Source organism: Oryctolagus cuniculus, chromosome 15, assembly GCF_051225735.1.
Source record: "Oryctolagus cuniculus isolate XC-2025 breed Fujian yellow rabbit chromosome 15, ASM5122573v1, whole genome shotgun sequence".
In the NCBI taxonomy this organism is placed as follows: domain Eukaryota; kingdom Metazoa; phylum Chordata; class Mammalia; order Lagomorpha; family Leporidae; genus Oryctolagus; species Oryctolagus cuniculus.
The window spans coordinates 80695073-80710060 of record NC_142881.1 but is presented as its reverse complement, the minus strand read 5'-3'; the positions used below and the strand labels follow the sequence as shown (position 1 = coordinate 80710060).

General features: G+C 45.2%; 1 long non-coding RNA gene across 10 annotated transcripts in view; it reads left to right on the top strand.

Annotated features, from left to right (window-relative positions):
• Positions 1-14988, top strand: part of LOC149122102 (uncharacterized) — a 140324-nt gene that overhangs the window by 88806 nt on the left and 36530 nt on the right. The window contains exon 4 of one of the 10 annotated variants that reach the window (XR_016221075.1): positions 6907-7503. The exons of 8 other annotated variants lie outside the window; for them this stretch is intronic. This is a non-coding gene — a long non-coding RNA (uncharacterized LOC149122102). Of the gene's footprint in view, positions 1-6906; positions 7504-14988 lie in introns of those variants that run through there. One more of the 10 variants, XR_016221069.1, reaches the window with a different exon arrangement.

Below are 14988 nucleotides of genomic sequence, written 5' to 3'. Positions count from 1 at the left end.
TTCGACCCTGCACCTCCATCACCTCTTTATCATGTGGCCTGTGTCAGGTATTTCCTTGTCATAATGTGAAGGTGACTGGCATGTCCTTGTGCTGTGCATTAGCTCTCTAGAATTGTCCATCCTGGGTTTGCTGCTTTGTGTCTTTTTTTTTTTTTTTTTGACAGGCAGAGTGGACAATGAGAGAGAAAGACAGAGAGAAAGGTGTTCCTTTTTCCATTGGTTCACCCCACAATGGCTGCTGCTGCCAGCGCACTGCGCTGATCTGAAGCCAGGAGCCAGGTGCTTCTCCTGGTCTCCCATGCAGGTACAGGGCCCAAGGATTTGGGCCATCCCCCACTGCACTGCTGGGCCACAGCAGAGAGCTGGACTGGGAGAGGAGCAACCGTCACTAGAACCCGGCATTTTTTGTTTTGTTTTGTTTTTTCATTTGTTTGTTTGTTTTTAGCAGTTTTATTTTTAATGTCTTTAGACACCACCATACTGTTTCCTGTAATAGTTATAATTTGAAATACTTTGTTTCCATTGATGTTCAGTTCAAAATGATAATTTCCCATTTTGATTCCTTGTTTGAGTCATGAGTCATTTAAAAAGCACAATTCAGAGAGAGAACTAAATGAAAATGAGCAAAAAAATGCTTCCCTTTGCTATGAGCTACCAATGTGACCTCAACCAGATTACCATATGCTCTCACAAGCTGTGTGCATGGCTCTGGCACATCCTTGTTTCTCCTTGATGGCTCTGCTCAGAGACCTTTGTTGAGAATCATCTCCACTCTATTTGCCCTGGTGAACTTTGGAATCATGTCAGCAAGTTCCCCTCAAAACCAATCAGTTTTATAAGAATAAAATTAAGCCCATGCCTTATTCAAATACTTAATACAGTATGTATTAAGCTTCTGTATTTCAAGAATGTTTTTTTAAATTTGAGCAATGTCTTAGAGTTATTTTTTCATATAATTTTTTATGTTTGTCTTCCTAGGGTATTTATAATTTTATTCCTTATATATTACTTATGTAATTTTTAGAAACTATTCATGGATAAGTAAGTAGATTTACATGAACTCACTTTGAGGGATCAATGCTTAGAACATCATTAGGGAACTCATTAGTGTACCATAAATTCAGCATTCACAGCATTCTTTTTTGTTTTAAGTGTTCTTATTTTTAGTTTCGGACAACAATGCACTGTAGAACCATAATGGATAGCTCTTGTGTACTTTCACCTTCTCCAGTGATAGCATCTCACACAGCCACAGTATGTCCTATGCAAATCATATTGGTGCAACTGAAGTAGACACCCTTTTGGGATTCACAATCAGTATTCCTTTAAAAAATGAAATATGGGGCCCAGTGCTGTGGCACAGCAGGTTAAGCTGCAGCCTATGATGCCAGCATCCGATGTGAGCATTAGTTTGAGTCCCAGCTACTTCACTTCTGATCTAGCTCCCTGCTGTTGCACCTGGGAAAGCAGGGGAAGATGGCCCAAGTGCTTGGACCCCTGCTGCCCTGCTACCCATATGGGAGACTCAGAGTTTCTGGCTGTTGGCTTTGGCCTGGCTGAGCCCTGGGCATTGTGGCCATTTGGGAAGTGAACCAACAGATGGAAGGTTTCCCCCTCTTCCACTTTCTGTCATTCATTCACCCAATCACTCTGCCTTTCTTTAAAAAAATGAAATATAGATGGATGTTTGGCATAGTGGTTATATACTGAATTCCTGGGTTCAATAGCCAACTCTGACTCCTGACTTCAGCTTCCTGCCAATGCAGACCCTGGGGGGCAGCATTGGTTCCAGACTCCTGGTCATTGGAAACATTTGGGGAGTGAACTCACGGATTGGAGCTCTCTCTGTCTCTCAAATAAATAAATACCTAGAGAATAGAGTGAACTGGAAAGAACATAACAGGAGGCAACATGAGGGGTGTTTGGCATGCTATGCTTATCACAACAGTTTAGAACTACTTGAGATGGCTGCATCCCATATTAGGCTGGGGTCAAGTCCTGGCTCTGCCCTTGATTCCAGTTTTGTACTGATTTGCACACTGAGAGGCAGCAAGTGATGGCTCAAGTGTTTTGAGTCCTTGCCACCCATGGGAGATAGAATTCTGGCTTCTGTCTGGCCCAGCTCCAATTTTGGAGGGCATTTGGAGAGTGAACCAATGGATAGGAGCTCTGTCTGTTTCTTTGCCTTTCAAATAAAATGAAAATAAATCAATTAATAAAAATTGTGAAAAGAAGACTTTATGAGTAATATGGGTATTAGGTATGTTTTATGAAAGCTTTTTTTCACTCTTGCTGGGTTAGGATATAAAATGTCAGGTCTGTGCCCAAAAAGCTCAAAAAATATTGTGCTGGACCTTTATCAATTGTAATAAACTTCCCCAGTGTCTGCATAGATTTAGAATGAGGGCACATCTTTGCCTTTGGAAAGGAATCAAAAATAGGACTCTTTGTTATTTAAAAGGCATGAACCCTCGGGAAGGGGGGAAGTTACTTCCTGGCCACAAACCCCTGAATCATGTCACATGCCTCACCAAGTGTTATTTAGATGTCAAGTTTCACTGTAACAGTGTTTTCTGCTCCAAATGTTTTATACACTGGGCAATTAGGATAATTATTTCAGAATATATTAATTTCAGAATTGGAGTATCAGTGAGGCAATTTCAACAGAGAATTGGGTACCTGGCCATTGTTGGGCAGGTCTTTCTGATTCTGAAATTCACATTTTTGCATTTAACCATGGTGTGATGGAACTGATGCCTTCTCTGCTTTCCATGTGTGAGAATTAAAGGATAAATAGTCCTTGATTCGCCCTTCTTGTGGCTCCTAGTGGGGAAGGTGTTTCTTAGGTATGAAATAATGGCACTCTGTATTACTATGGGCATGCTAAAAGGATTTGGGTGGAGCATGGTGTAGGGCATCTGGGGAGAACATGTGGTGACCTCATGGGCAGCCAAGTGGCCCCTGTCCTGAGACTTGAAGGCCATGGAGGGATGCTCGGTGGATGAGATGTGGAAGGCAAACTGACAAGGAGAGAACTGTGTGATACACACAGCAACCAGAGGTGGTGGTGTTGGAAAATACGAGGACACAGATTTTCCTTCTCTTCTTTGGTGCATTTTTGGGTAGGGTGGGGAAATATTTGAAGAAAACACATAATTCTTGCAGAGGCAAAATGTAAGAAAGCCCTGGAGATCAGAAGAGAAGGTGGGCTGAGGGAGGGACTGCCCTTTGAAGCCTCTTAACAGAGCTCTGTAATTCACACTGGGCAGGAACAAAGGCAGATCCAGGGGTTCAGAGAACCCATAAGCCTCAAAAATCTGAAAAGCGAATCAACTCATCATCATCAAGTACTTAATTGGGCGCCTGCCAAGTCCGCACACAGAGTTCTGTTCCTCATGGCAGAAATACATGCCACTGAGTTTGCATTCACTCTGCTGCCTCAGTCAGTTGTTTCACAGCCAGCATAAATCAATAGCAACCACCCGGGGCGCAGTGATTGTTGGAGGTTCAGCTCACAATGAAGGCAGAACAAACCCCAAACCACAGGCATACCCACTGCCTGGACCCACAGGCATTGCTGAGGCCTGGGGAGCCAGGGAGCCATTCCAGCCCTCTGAGAGGGCCTGGGTTTGGAATAATAAATAGTTATTCACTATATAATCCTTCACCACCTGCATCATCTGAAAACCTCAGGCAGTAAAGGGCAGCTTGTTTGGGGCTGGTGTGGGAGGAATTCCAATGAAGCCCAATGCCCAGATCTGTCCCCATTGCTGCACTGTCTATGTGCACCCAGAGCACAGAGTATGTGGATCTAATGATCTGCCAGCTGACAGAGGGGCCCAGCCAGACACCATCTGACTATGGTGGCCACTAGAGAGCCTCTTCCTCTTCACCCTCTCCTGGAACCCAACCCTCCTCAAACATGGGATTAAAAGTTTTTGTAAAGAAACACCAAAGACTTTGATTCTAGAGAGTATTGTTTTTACAGAATTGCTGGAGGAGAGCTTGCAAATGCATAGGATCTAAAAATACTAGACAAATCCTCTTTTGGCAATGTCTTTGGGGAAATAGTGTCCCCTGCCCCCAGATGCTGGTGGTAGGTTGAGGACCTGGGAGAAGGAGCGCAGAGCTAGAGGTGACCAACAGCTTCTACTAGCCCTCAGTCACCAGGACTCCAGAACTGGAGGGTTTAACACTTCGCCCCTGGGAAGTTGACCCCGGCTAAGGCAGTACTGAGGAGAGGTTTCCCTGCACAGCGCCTGAGGCTGCAGATGGGTACCTGGGAGCACACAGAACATCACTGAACAGGAGCCTGCCCCTGCAGCATCTGGGAGAAGGAATGGTAGGGCCAAGTCAGAGAAATTGAAGGCTTCGGTGAGTCCCTCATCTCTGTTTGGTAATGTGCTCTTAGATCTCACTACCCAATCTTGAGTTGTTGTCATTTCCCTCTCCAAGGGTCAGCCCCATAAAGTGACTTAATTGATTCTTTGCTTTGTCCTGTCTGGAGAGCCATTCCTCTAAAATGAATTTTAATTTTTTTTTGAGAGGCAAGGAGAGACAGAGGGAGAAAGACATCAGTCCTGTCTGCTGATTCACTCCCCAAATGCCTAAAACAGGCAGGACTGGGTGGAAGCTGGGAGCTGGAACTCCATCCAGGTCTCTCACCTGAGTAACAGGGACCCAACTACTTGTGCCACCTTGAGGCTTTCTAGGATGCTCATTAGCAGGAAGCTGAAATCAGGAGCAGAGCTCAGACTCAAACCCTGGTACTGCAGGGTGGGATGTGGGCCTCTTGACTGATGCCTCAACCACCAGGCTACCTATCCATCACTACGACTGGAGAATCTTAATATAGTCTGGGGTGAGGGTTTCTTCATGAATAGCACAAATCTTTTTTTTATAGCACAAATAGTAGAGTGTGGGATCTTCAAAACCTTGGGTTTTGAAATCCATAAGCCTCTGTTTAGAGGCTTTAATTTGGTATCACTTTTCTAAATGAAGCAATGATGCCGCTGATTGAAGGCCATGGAAAGTGTAAGGAGTGCAAATACCTGGGGAGAAAATTTCTCCAAATACATCCACGACACTTATTTGACAGAAAGTAAGCTTCTATCTGCTTGGATTCCCTCAAGCTAATTACAGTGTTTTAAAATTCCTTGTAATAAGACATGAAAAAAGAAATGAGATGTAAATAGTAAAATAAAACAATTGATGATTTTCTGGTTACATGGGTACTTAGAAAATCTAAAGCAATCAATTCAAGCACTATTATTGTAGTCCAAAATGTAGAACAGTGGCATGATAAAAATAATACATCTGTGTATATAAAAATCAGTATGCACAGTTGTGATTGTAGTGACCTCAAAATTTTTAGTCCTCCATTTTACAGAATATCCTATCATAAACTTGTTTCTCTGTTGTAGGGTGTTCTAAATACTATCTTCACAGTTGATGGTTTTTTTTTCAATAGAATTCTTAAAATCAATGGTTTTTTTCACTCCAACCATGATCGATAAGATGTGAAAAACAAAAAAATAAAGTCCGTCCATGGTAACAGATAACATGATGATCTACTGTCTCTAACTGATGGTTTTGGGCCCTCATTTTTCCTGTCATCTATCATATGGCATACATAATATTGTCATCCTTATTTTCCTAAAAAGAATATTTACTATCAAAGACGTAAAAGAATCTTGACTAAATTTCCATGCGACCACCATCATGCAGTCAACACAGCAGAATCTAATAGATACCTACACTTTGAAAGCAAACAAAGAGCAAACTTCTGTATAGTCGAACATAACAAGATCAAGAGGAAAAGGACATGTTTGTGTCAAGTCTAACAAGGAGAAAAGATGAAGAGCTTATTCAAATGCACAAGCACTCTCAAGAATGCAGTGTTTTACTGTGTGAGGGATGTGAACAAAAAAGAGCATCTACAATTAGCCAAGGATTGATTGGAAGGTGTCCATCATTTTTAGTATTCAAAGAATCGCTAATGTGCGCTACCTTTAGAAGTCATTTTGTAGATGCTAAGCAAAGTGAAAAATTATGATAATGGAACTTGAAGTTGGCTGGTATATGGTCCTATTGACATGATTATTCATGACTGGTAAGGCTTGAAATGGGAAGAACTCCTTTCAACAACATTGTGGAAATATTTAGTGAGAGACATAAAGGTCTTCACATTTTTCTTGACCCAACAGTTTCAAACTCTATGAATTTATGGCAGTTTTTTTCCAGGATAAAATCTCCACATTTGCACAGATAAGTTTGTTGCAGCAAAAGAAGGGTGTGGTTAGTTAGTGTGTGCACTGACAGGTCTGCTCTTGAACTTGCTCATTGACAAGTCTCTTAACTACCTGGTGACCTTGGGCAAATGATGTGACTAAACTGTGTCCCAGTTTCTTCATGTGGATAATCATGATGGGGCCTAAATTGAGAATTGTGGTGAGGATCAAATGAGTTAACAAATAGAGATTAACTTTAAAATGTGTGGAACATTGTTAAGCACTCTCTATAACAATGATTACAACAAAAATGTGTTTAAGAGATCAACTTAACTACTCAACAATAGGAGAATTGTTTAAACATTATATTACTCTGACATGATGCCGCTTCATAAAACCATTAATATAGTGTTTTAATGACTCTAAGACAGAAAAACAAGGTTATGGTAGATTATTGAGCATAATGAAGGGCAAAAATTTCAAAGGTTCCTAAGGTTACAACCATGGAAAATATGCATGAAGGAAGGAAGAGGAAAAGTATCTGTTAGTGTAGGGTAGTTGGATCTGGGTAGTTTGCAGAGAAGTTCCTTTCTTCTTGTGTCACCTTTTTTAATTTTAAAAAAGTAAGCTATGCCATAATGAAACCAATTCCAATTCCTTTTTTTTTTTTTTACAGGAAGAGTTAGTGAGAGAGAGAGAGAGACAGAAAGGTCTTCCTTCCATTGGTTCACCCCCAAAATGGCTGCTACGGCTGGCATGCTGCGCCGATCCGAAACCAGGAGCCACTTTCTTCTTCCTAGTCTCCCATGCGGGTGCAGGGCCCAAGCACTTGGCCATCCTCCACTGCCTTCCCAGGCCACAGCAGACAGCTGGACTGGAAGAGGAGCAACCGGGACAGAATCTGGTGCCCCAACCGGGACTAGAACCCTTGGTGCCAGTGCTGCAGGTGGAGGATTAGCCAAGTGAGCTGGGGTGCCGGCCACCAATTCCTTCTAAACACTGCCTTTGGGTTTGGCTACTCCGGTGTGCTAAATTGAGAACTGGGGATGAGGTCATTTGTGGAACCTCAGGGGTTGCAGATGCCAGACTCGGCAGCAATAGCAGGGGGTGCACATTGGCATGCCCTCCAAGCCCCAGTCCATTCAGTAAGTGGCTCCAGCCCACTCTGCATGGCTCTGGCCCCTGCTGTGGGAGGCAGGTGATCCCGTCCAGCCAGATAATCTCTGTGAGATTCTTTGTTCCATTTTTTCTGTTGTTTTCTTTTTTTATTAAAGATTATGATGACTTTTTAAAAAAATACATTGATTTACATTATACATAATATACACTATTAAGGTGTAATTGGCCCACAAAAATCTGCCCATACTGAATGTGCAGAAGCTGGTGAGTTTAGAAAGATGCCCATGACTGCTACTACTACTTCATCAAGGTAATAACCTTGTCCATCACCTCTGAAAGTTTCCTCCTGCACCACTGCCCCCTTTTATTTGTTTTATTGTGGTAAGGACAAGAGACAGAAATGGGGCATTGTTGTTTAACAGGCATAATGGTTTCAATTTTGCAAAGGAATAAGTCCTAGAGAGCTTCTGTATGTCATAGTGCCTAGAGTGAATGCACACGTAGCTACTTGAGGGGGACTTGGCTTTATCTGAGAAGATGCTAAGGGCCTCAGCATATGCTGCCGTTAGATGGTCCAGGGAAAACATTTGAACAGCACTTCCTGAGGGAGAATTGAGCAGTGAGATGACTGAGTTGCTGGGAATCTGGCCAGCTCTTGCCCTTGCAGGGATGAGCCTGTACCAGAATGAGACTAGAAAAGGTGGACTAGTTTATAAGAGTATTAAAGGGGAAGATAATCTGGGATCTTTATCCAAATGCTGGTGCCTTGGATGGTAATGGTCCTGTACTGGTATGATATTTAGATTCTGGCCTTCCAGAGATACTCGGACTCTAGGCAGAAAGGTGTGGCTTGAGGCCAGATCACTTCTTTGTTTTGCCACTAAGGTGATGTCTGTGCATCATAGCAAATACACTGCAGTGGTGGTCCTTGTGTTTACTGCTTGATGTGTTAGGAACAAGACTCATGGGCCCCACAAGACTGATTGTATTGGCTCATTCATTTTCTTAAGTAATATTTGAGGTCGACTGTGGGTCAGACACTATTCTAGGCTCTGGGGATATGTTGAGGGCAACAACCAATCCATGCCCTCAGGAAGACAGTGTTCACTCTGTACAGATGGCAATGAATAGGTTGGCAATGGCACATATCATTTCATGTGCCTGAGACTACAAAGAAAAATAAAGCAGGAGAGGATGGAGAGTGACAAGTGTAAGAGGGCCACTTCAGATAGAGTGGGGAAGACTTCAAGGGAGTTACATTTGGTCAATGGGCTAACTGCAAGGAGGAAGTGAGATCTGAGAGCTACATGAAACATAACAGGAAATTTTTTTGCCTCTACATAAATATACCTAGAATCCAGACACTTCTCCCAGTCTTCACTGCCAACTCTCTGGACCAAATCACCATTAATATCTAATCCTCCATCACAATTGGTCTGTTCTCAACACAGCCTCTAGGGTGTGTTTTTAGAACTCAAAAGTTGTACGGTGCAATTTTAGTGCTGAAAGTCATGAATGACTTCCCATATTGTTTACAGTCAAACTTCAAGTTCTTAGCATAGCCTTCAAGGTCTGATGTGAGCTGTGTTTGTCTCCTGTGGCTCTGTGAAGTAGGATGAGTGCTCTGCACAGTGTGGGCTAAGGCCTTTCACTCCAATTATCATCCTAAACCTGGAGGAACAGAGCCTTCTGTCGCTTCCCTGGGCCCATTGTTGACTCTGGACAGCTCCAGGGAGGCTGGAGACAGTGGAGACTGTAATAAGAGCTGAGGTCTAAGAGGGATTCCTATCTCACAATCCCACTCCTAGAAAACAATGAGAGAATTTGGTCAATGGCAAGGGCTGAAATCTATTGTGTTTAGGTAACTAAAATACACATCACCAATCTGGATGTTTTGACAGTGAACTTTATCTGCGGATTGATGTTGCATTCATTTTGCTAGTTCTGACATCAGATGGAGACCAGATAAAGAACAGGTAAAACACAGTATTCTGGAGGCTGGGCCTAGAAGGGGCACACATCACTTTCTACCTAATTCCAATGGCCAGAGCTGATCATAAACCCCTCCTGGATACAAAAGGATAGGTAGATATTTGCCTGTGTGCCAGGAAGAGAAAGGTTTGGATGTCCTGCCACACCTGGAAGAGCTGGCTCCTGCGCATGAGCTGGGTCTCAGTGTTGAGAATTCCAGGCAGATGAAATGACATGACAGGCTGTGTTCACTCTTCTGGCAGAACTTGGGCCTTAGTCAGCACACCTAATGCTATGGCTTAAAATGCTATCTATACTCGGGTACCCCAGGCATTTTTATCTCCAATTCAGACCCCCTTCTGAACTCCACACTTGAATGTTGTTATCCAGCTGTCCACTGCAACTCTCTGTTTGGGTACTTAATGTGTCATTCAAAAGTAATACTTCCAAAATGAAACTCCTAAATTCTTCCCTGTGTCTCCAAATTTCCTAATCTCAATGAAAAACAATTGCATTATGCCAGATACTCAGGACATGGCTTCTTCATTTATTTAGCTCTTTGCTAACATTTCTAGCTCATCAACAAGTTCCTTTGGTTCTATCATCAAAACAGCAGCATTTTCCATAGATTTTCCTTCTCTTTGCTAATGCCACCTTTGACTTAACCACCATCATCTTTTGCCTGGAGTTTTGCAATGTCCTACTGGTAGATTTCCCAGCTTTGTTCCTTGTCTCTTGTTCCTAGACATTCAAATTTCTATGATACTGACAGATCTCTCAGTAGAATCTTCTGAAAAAAGAAATCCCATTTTCAGAGGTCCATGGTCCCCAGAACTTTTCCAGGACCACTTCCATTCTCTTTTGAGGTACCCAGACCTGCAGGCTCTGTGTGGAAGATTTTCACTAAGCCCTTGGTCTGAGTAGCTTGGAAGCCAGTGTCAACTGGATCAAGTCTTTCTAATTCAAGGCGTATTTTAGGAATGGAGCACATCTTGGAGCTGTCTGGATACCTGTTGTCAAAATCTACCATCAGAATGTAAAATTCACACTATACAAACTAGTGTTCAGAGTACAGAAGGTTTATTGGACAAAGAATAGGTGGTCATGAGCAGAACAGAGACATACAGAAATGAATCGGACAGTGCCCCTGCCCTGTCATCTCTTCCACATGGACAGCCACAATTCACCTCAGAGGAGAACAATTAGACTCAAGAGGTCCCTTCAGATGCAGAGGCTCACAGGGCACAGCTGGACTGGTCTGGCCCCCAGGGCCAGAGAGGGGCAGTACCTCCAGTCTATGTCAATAGCTGGAAAGGGGTGAGGTAGGGACAAGGATGATGCTTTTCCTTTGGAATAGACAGGGAAACTGAGCCCTCCGGGGAGCCAGGGAGTGTATGTAGAGGTGGCCCAGAGAGGGGCAGGGCAGCATAGCCCTGTCTCAGTGGAGGTGGTGCGAGCTGTGGCAGTTCCCCTGATGACCCAGAAGCTGTGCAGGCAGGGCGGGTGGAGCTGGCAGGTGAGCAGCAGCAACTGGGCACAGGTGTAGCCTGGTGCTGCTACAGGTGGCTAGAGCACCACAAGGCCTTGTTGCAGGTGCTGCGTATGAAGGGCTTAGTGTAATGCATGGCGGCTCTGCAGCTGCAGAGGATGGGCAAAGACACTGGTGCACTCGGGTAGCTGTAGCTCTAGTGAGGCTGGGAATCCCTCAGCTGCACAGTGCACATGTAGAGGACCCGGCTGGCACTGACGAAGCTTGTGGTGGAGGGAGGAGTGTAAGTAGAGGCCTTGGGGGGCAGGAGGCATGACCTTTGGAAAGGAGGGCCAAGGTGGGGGGACCATGGTGGCATCTTAAGTGGCAACTGTGAAGAGGAGAGAAGTTAAAATCACCACTTCCTTCCCTTTTTCTCACTGCTAATGTTACCCCTTTCTAGGCCTTATTTTTTTAAAGATTTATTTATTTGTTTATTTATTTGAAAGTCAGAGTTACACAGAGAGAGGAGAGGCAGAGAGAGAGAGAGGTCCTCCTCCGATGGTCCACTCCCCAATTGGCTGCAATGGCTGGAGCTGCACTGATCCAAAGCCAGGAAGCTCCTCCAGGTCTCCCAGGCAGGTGCAGGGGCTCAAGGACCTGGGCCATCCTCCACTGATTTTCCAGGCCACAGCAGAGAGCCGGATCAGAAGAGGAGCAGCCAGAACTAGAACTGGTGCCCATATGGGATGCTGGTGCCCCAGGCCAGGGTGTTAATCCACTGCGCCACAGCGCCAGCTCCCTTTCTAGGGCTTTGACTGATCTTACCTCCAAAATGAAAACTGGTTTCAGACCAGGTCTGCCAGATTCCATAAAGATGCTCCTGGGCCACCTTCCATAGAACTCAGCAAGACTAGGGGCAACCTGCCCTTGCCCCTGAGTCCTCTACCCGGCCTGCTCAGAGCCTGAGTGATGTCCTCCCTCTTCACTTCCCTATCCTCTGTGCACCAACAGCAATCAGTTTCCAAGTCAGTTTCCTTCTTTTCGTCATCTCAGCCTCCCTGTCCCACACTGGGGACTGCCTGGCTCCTCCCCTTGGGCCACGCCTGAGCCTGGGGGATTCTCCAGACACCACCTGGAAAGCATCCCTTCTCTGCAGACATCTCTGCCTCTTGACTTCATCCCTGGGATTTCCCCAGAACCCCACTAACCCAATTCCCTCCACACCTGTAGGCCTCTCCATCTTCCCCCACTATAGAACCCCTCTTTGGGATGCCTCAGACACCTTCCCTCTCAGCTCACCAGGGCCCCTGTGTCCTGCCGCCTGCTCTGATATGAGGCACTGATCTTTACTTCTCCCTGTCCTCTCCTAGTCCACGTTACACATACCAGGACAGCTGGGCTACCTTTGCCAAACTGTACCTCGGCATCCCCCTTTCAATATATGATTGGCATCTCTGTTTCCCTTCTTTCCTACCTCCTCAGCCCGCTGCCCTGCCCCCATTCACAGTAGGCCCTTGCACCTGTTTTTGGGTCTGTTTCCCAAACGGCTTCTCTGGTCCCCTCTGTCTGTAAGCCCACTCCTCGTCCAGGCATCTCTGCTCGCCAATCCTGCCACAGCATCTGAGGGTCCCCTCCTACTCCCCTTTATTACCAAAGGAGCCCTGCATCTCCCTTGGCCAGCCACGTGGATCCCACCTTCCCCTTCCTTGCCACACAGCACACTCACCCTAGTGGTTCCAGCCTACACCCCCGGCTTTAGCCCCAACTCAGGCTCCTACATCCCTCCTAGGCCCCATACCTGGTGCATGGCCTCTCAGTCTGCAGGGGCTGCCATAGTCCTGGGGCTTTTCTTGGCAAGTGCACCCTAATGCCTATTTTAAACTTGAAGGTATCCTTGGAAAGATAGAGCAGCCATGCCTCGTAAGCTAGGTTTATATTGATGGCATTTTCTAGAATGGGGATTTGAACCAAGACTCAAAAGGAGTCACAGAGGTCTGTGTTCCCTTGAGCTCACCCGCGTGCCCCTTAACTTGAATGTCCCTTTTTCATTTGACTCAGAATCGAGAGCACTTTCTGGTCTTGTTTTATTCTGTGGCTGAGATAGAACAACTTGTTCAAGTGTCTTGGGATATGTTTAATTAGATTAAGAGGCAAACAAGAAGTCACAGGTGAATGAGTGGATCACAAGTCATTACTGGGGCCACAGGAGCAGGGTTCATCTGAAAAGAAAGGAAAAGAGCAAGAGTAGGCCAGTAGGTCCATAGAGCACACGTGACCAAGTGGAAAATGGATGGGGGATTGTAGACAAAGGGGAGAGGGATAAAACAGAGCCCTGGCCAGAAGGGAGAAATGGGGACACAATTCTCAAAGCAGTAACCTGGGTGTAGACTCAGAATTCAGACTGGTGCAGCATCCATGCTTCCTTGTCAGTGAAACCCTTAAGCCCTTTAATATTGCACTCAGGTTGGTTGTTCGGAAGCAGCTAGGTGGGAGCTAGGGCCTGCAGCTGCTCGTCTCCCTGTTTCAGTTGTCATCTCGGGCAGGCACCTGAGGGACAGGAGCCAAGAAAGAAAAGGCCCTTCATTTCCTGCCCAGTGTTCAGTGCTGCACAAGCATTTTGTCATCGATTCTTTAACAGCCTGTAGGGAGGAATTATTACTCGTATTTCAAAGGAGGGGGAAATGTGATCTGGTGACATCAATCACATTGTTCATAGCCAAGGGATCTGCAGAGTTATACGTTTACACCTGGTGTTTGTGACATCTCAGCCTGTGCTCTTGGATGTAGCACTGTCCTCTCAACCATGAAAGCTGGACTGCAGGACAGTCCATATCTGAGTGATGGACAAGTGATGCTCGAGGGCAGGAACCACTTGCTTTCATTTCTGTATTAGGAGCATCTGTTACAGAACTTTGAAGATGCATGGTAAAAATACATAGAACCGGGCCAGCATTGTGGCCAGTGGCTTAATGATTGTAATGTGGGTATCCCATATTGGAATATTCATTTGCATTCCAGCTACTCTGCTTCCAATTCAGCTCCCTGCTTCCACGCCTGGGAAGTCAGAGAATGATGACTCAAGTACTCGAGTCCTCCGCCATCCATGTTGGAGACTTGGATGGAGTTCCATGCTCCTGGCCATTTGAGGAGTGAGACAGCAGATGGAAGATCTTGCTCTCTTGCTCGCGCTGTTAACTCTTTCTCATGCTGTCACTCTGCCTTTCAAATATGTAAACCTTTTTAAAAGCTAATTGTCTGAAATGGGCTATTCAACAGCTATCTTTTTTTTTTATTATTTATTTGAAAGTCAGAGTTAGAGAAGGAGAGGCAGAAATAGAGGTCTTCTCTCCGCTGATTTTCTCCCCAGTTAGCCGCAGTGGCCAGAGCTGCACTGAGTTGAAGCCAGGAGCCAGGTGCTTCTTTCCAGTCTCCCAGGCAGGTACAGGGGCCCAAGGAATTGGGCCATCTTCTACTATTTTCTCAGGCCATAGCAGAGAGCTGGATTGGAAATGGAGAAGCCGGGACTCGAACTTGCATGCATATGGGATGCCAACACTGTAGGCAGTGGCTTTACCAGCTATACCACAGTGCCGGCCCCAACTGTTATCTTTTAAATAATCACATAAAGCAATCTGAGCTTCTATGACACTAGGAAAAAGAGGTTGGTGCCTCCATTTTTATCAAGAAACTTTTACTTCATTGAGCCTCCCAATATCATTCTGCACTGTATACTGTATATAATTCCAACCACCTACCCCTTACACATATACTTCAGATGGCCAGGCTTGCTTGCTTTCAGGGAAAATTACCAGGCTTGTTTTCACTATAACTGATATTTCTCTGAGCATCAACTTCCATTGTCTTGGTAACTTCACCTCTCCTGCTGGGCTTTGTGTCCATAAAGGCACAGGAGGCTGGGGGCAAGGCTGTGGCTGGTTGTAGGAAAGCTCATTGTGTTACACTAAAGAGTCACTGTTGGGAAGGAACTAGCTGTGTGCTTTAGTATCCACGATCATCCACAAGGCATCCCTCCCCTATCTTAGAGGAAGAAAAGGAGCAGCCTACTGGAATACCAGCCTTAAAGAAGTGCTTCATGTTGCTGTGAAAATACACAGGGGAGCCACACAGAATGCAGCATCTGACCTTGACTCCAGGGCAAATGGTACTAATGTGAGCTCAGTGCCATTTCACTGGGCC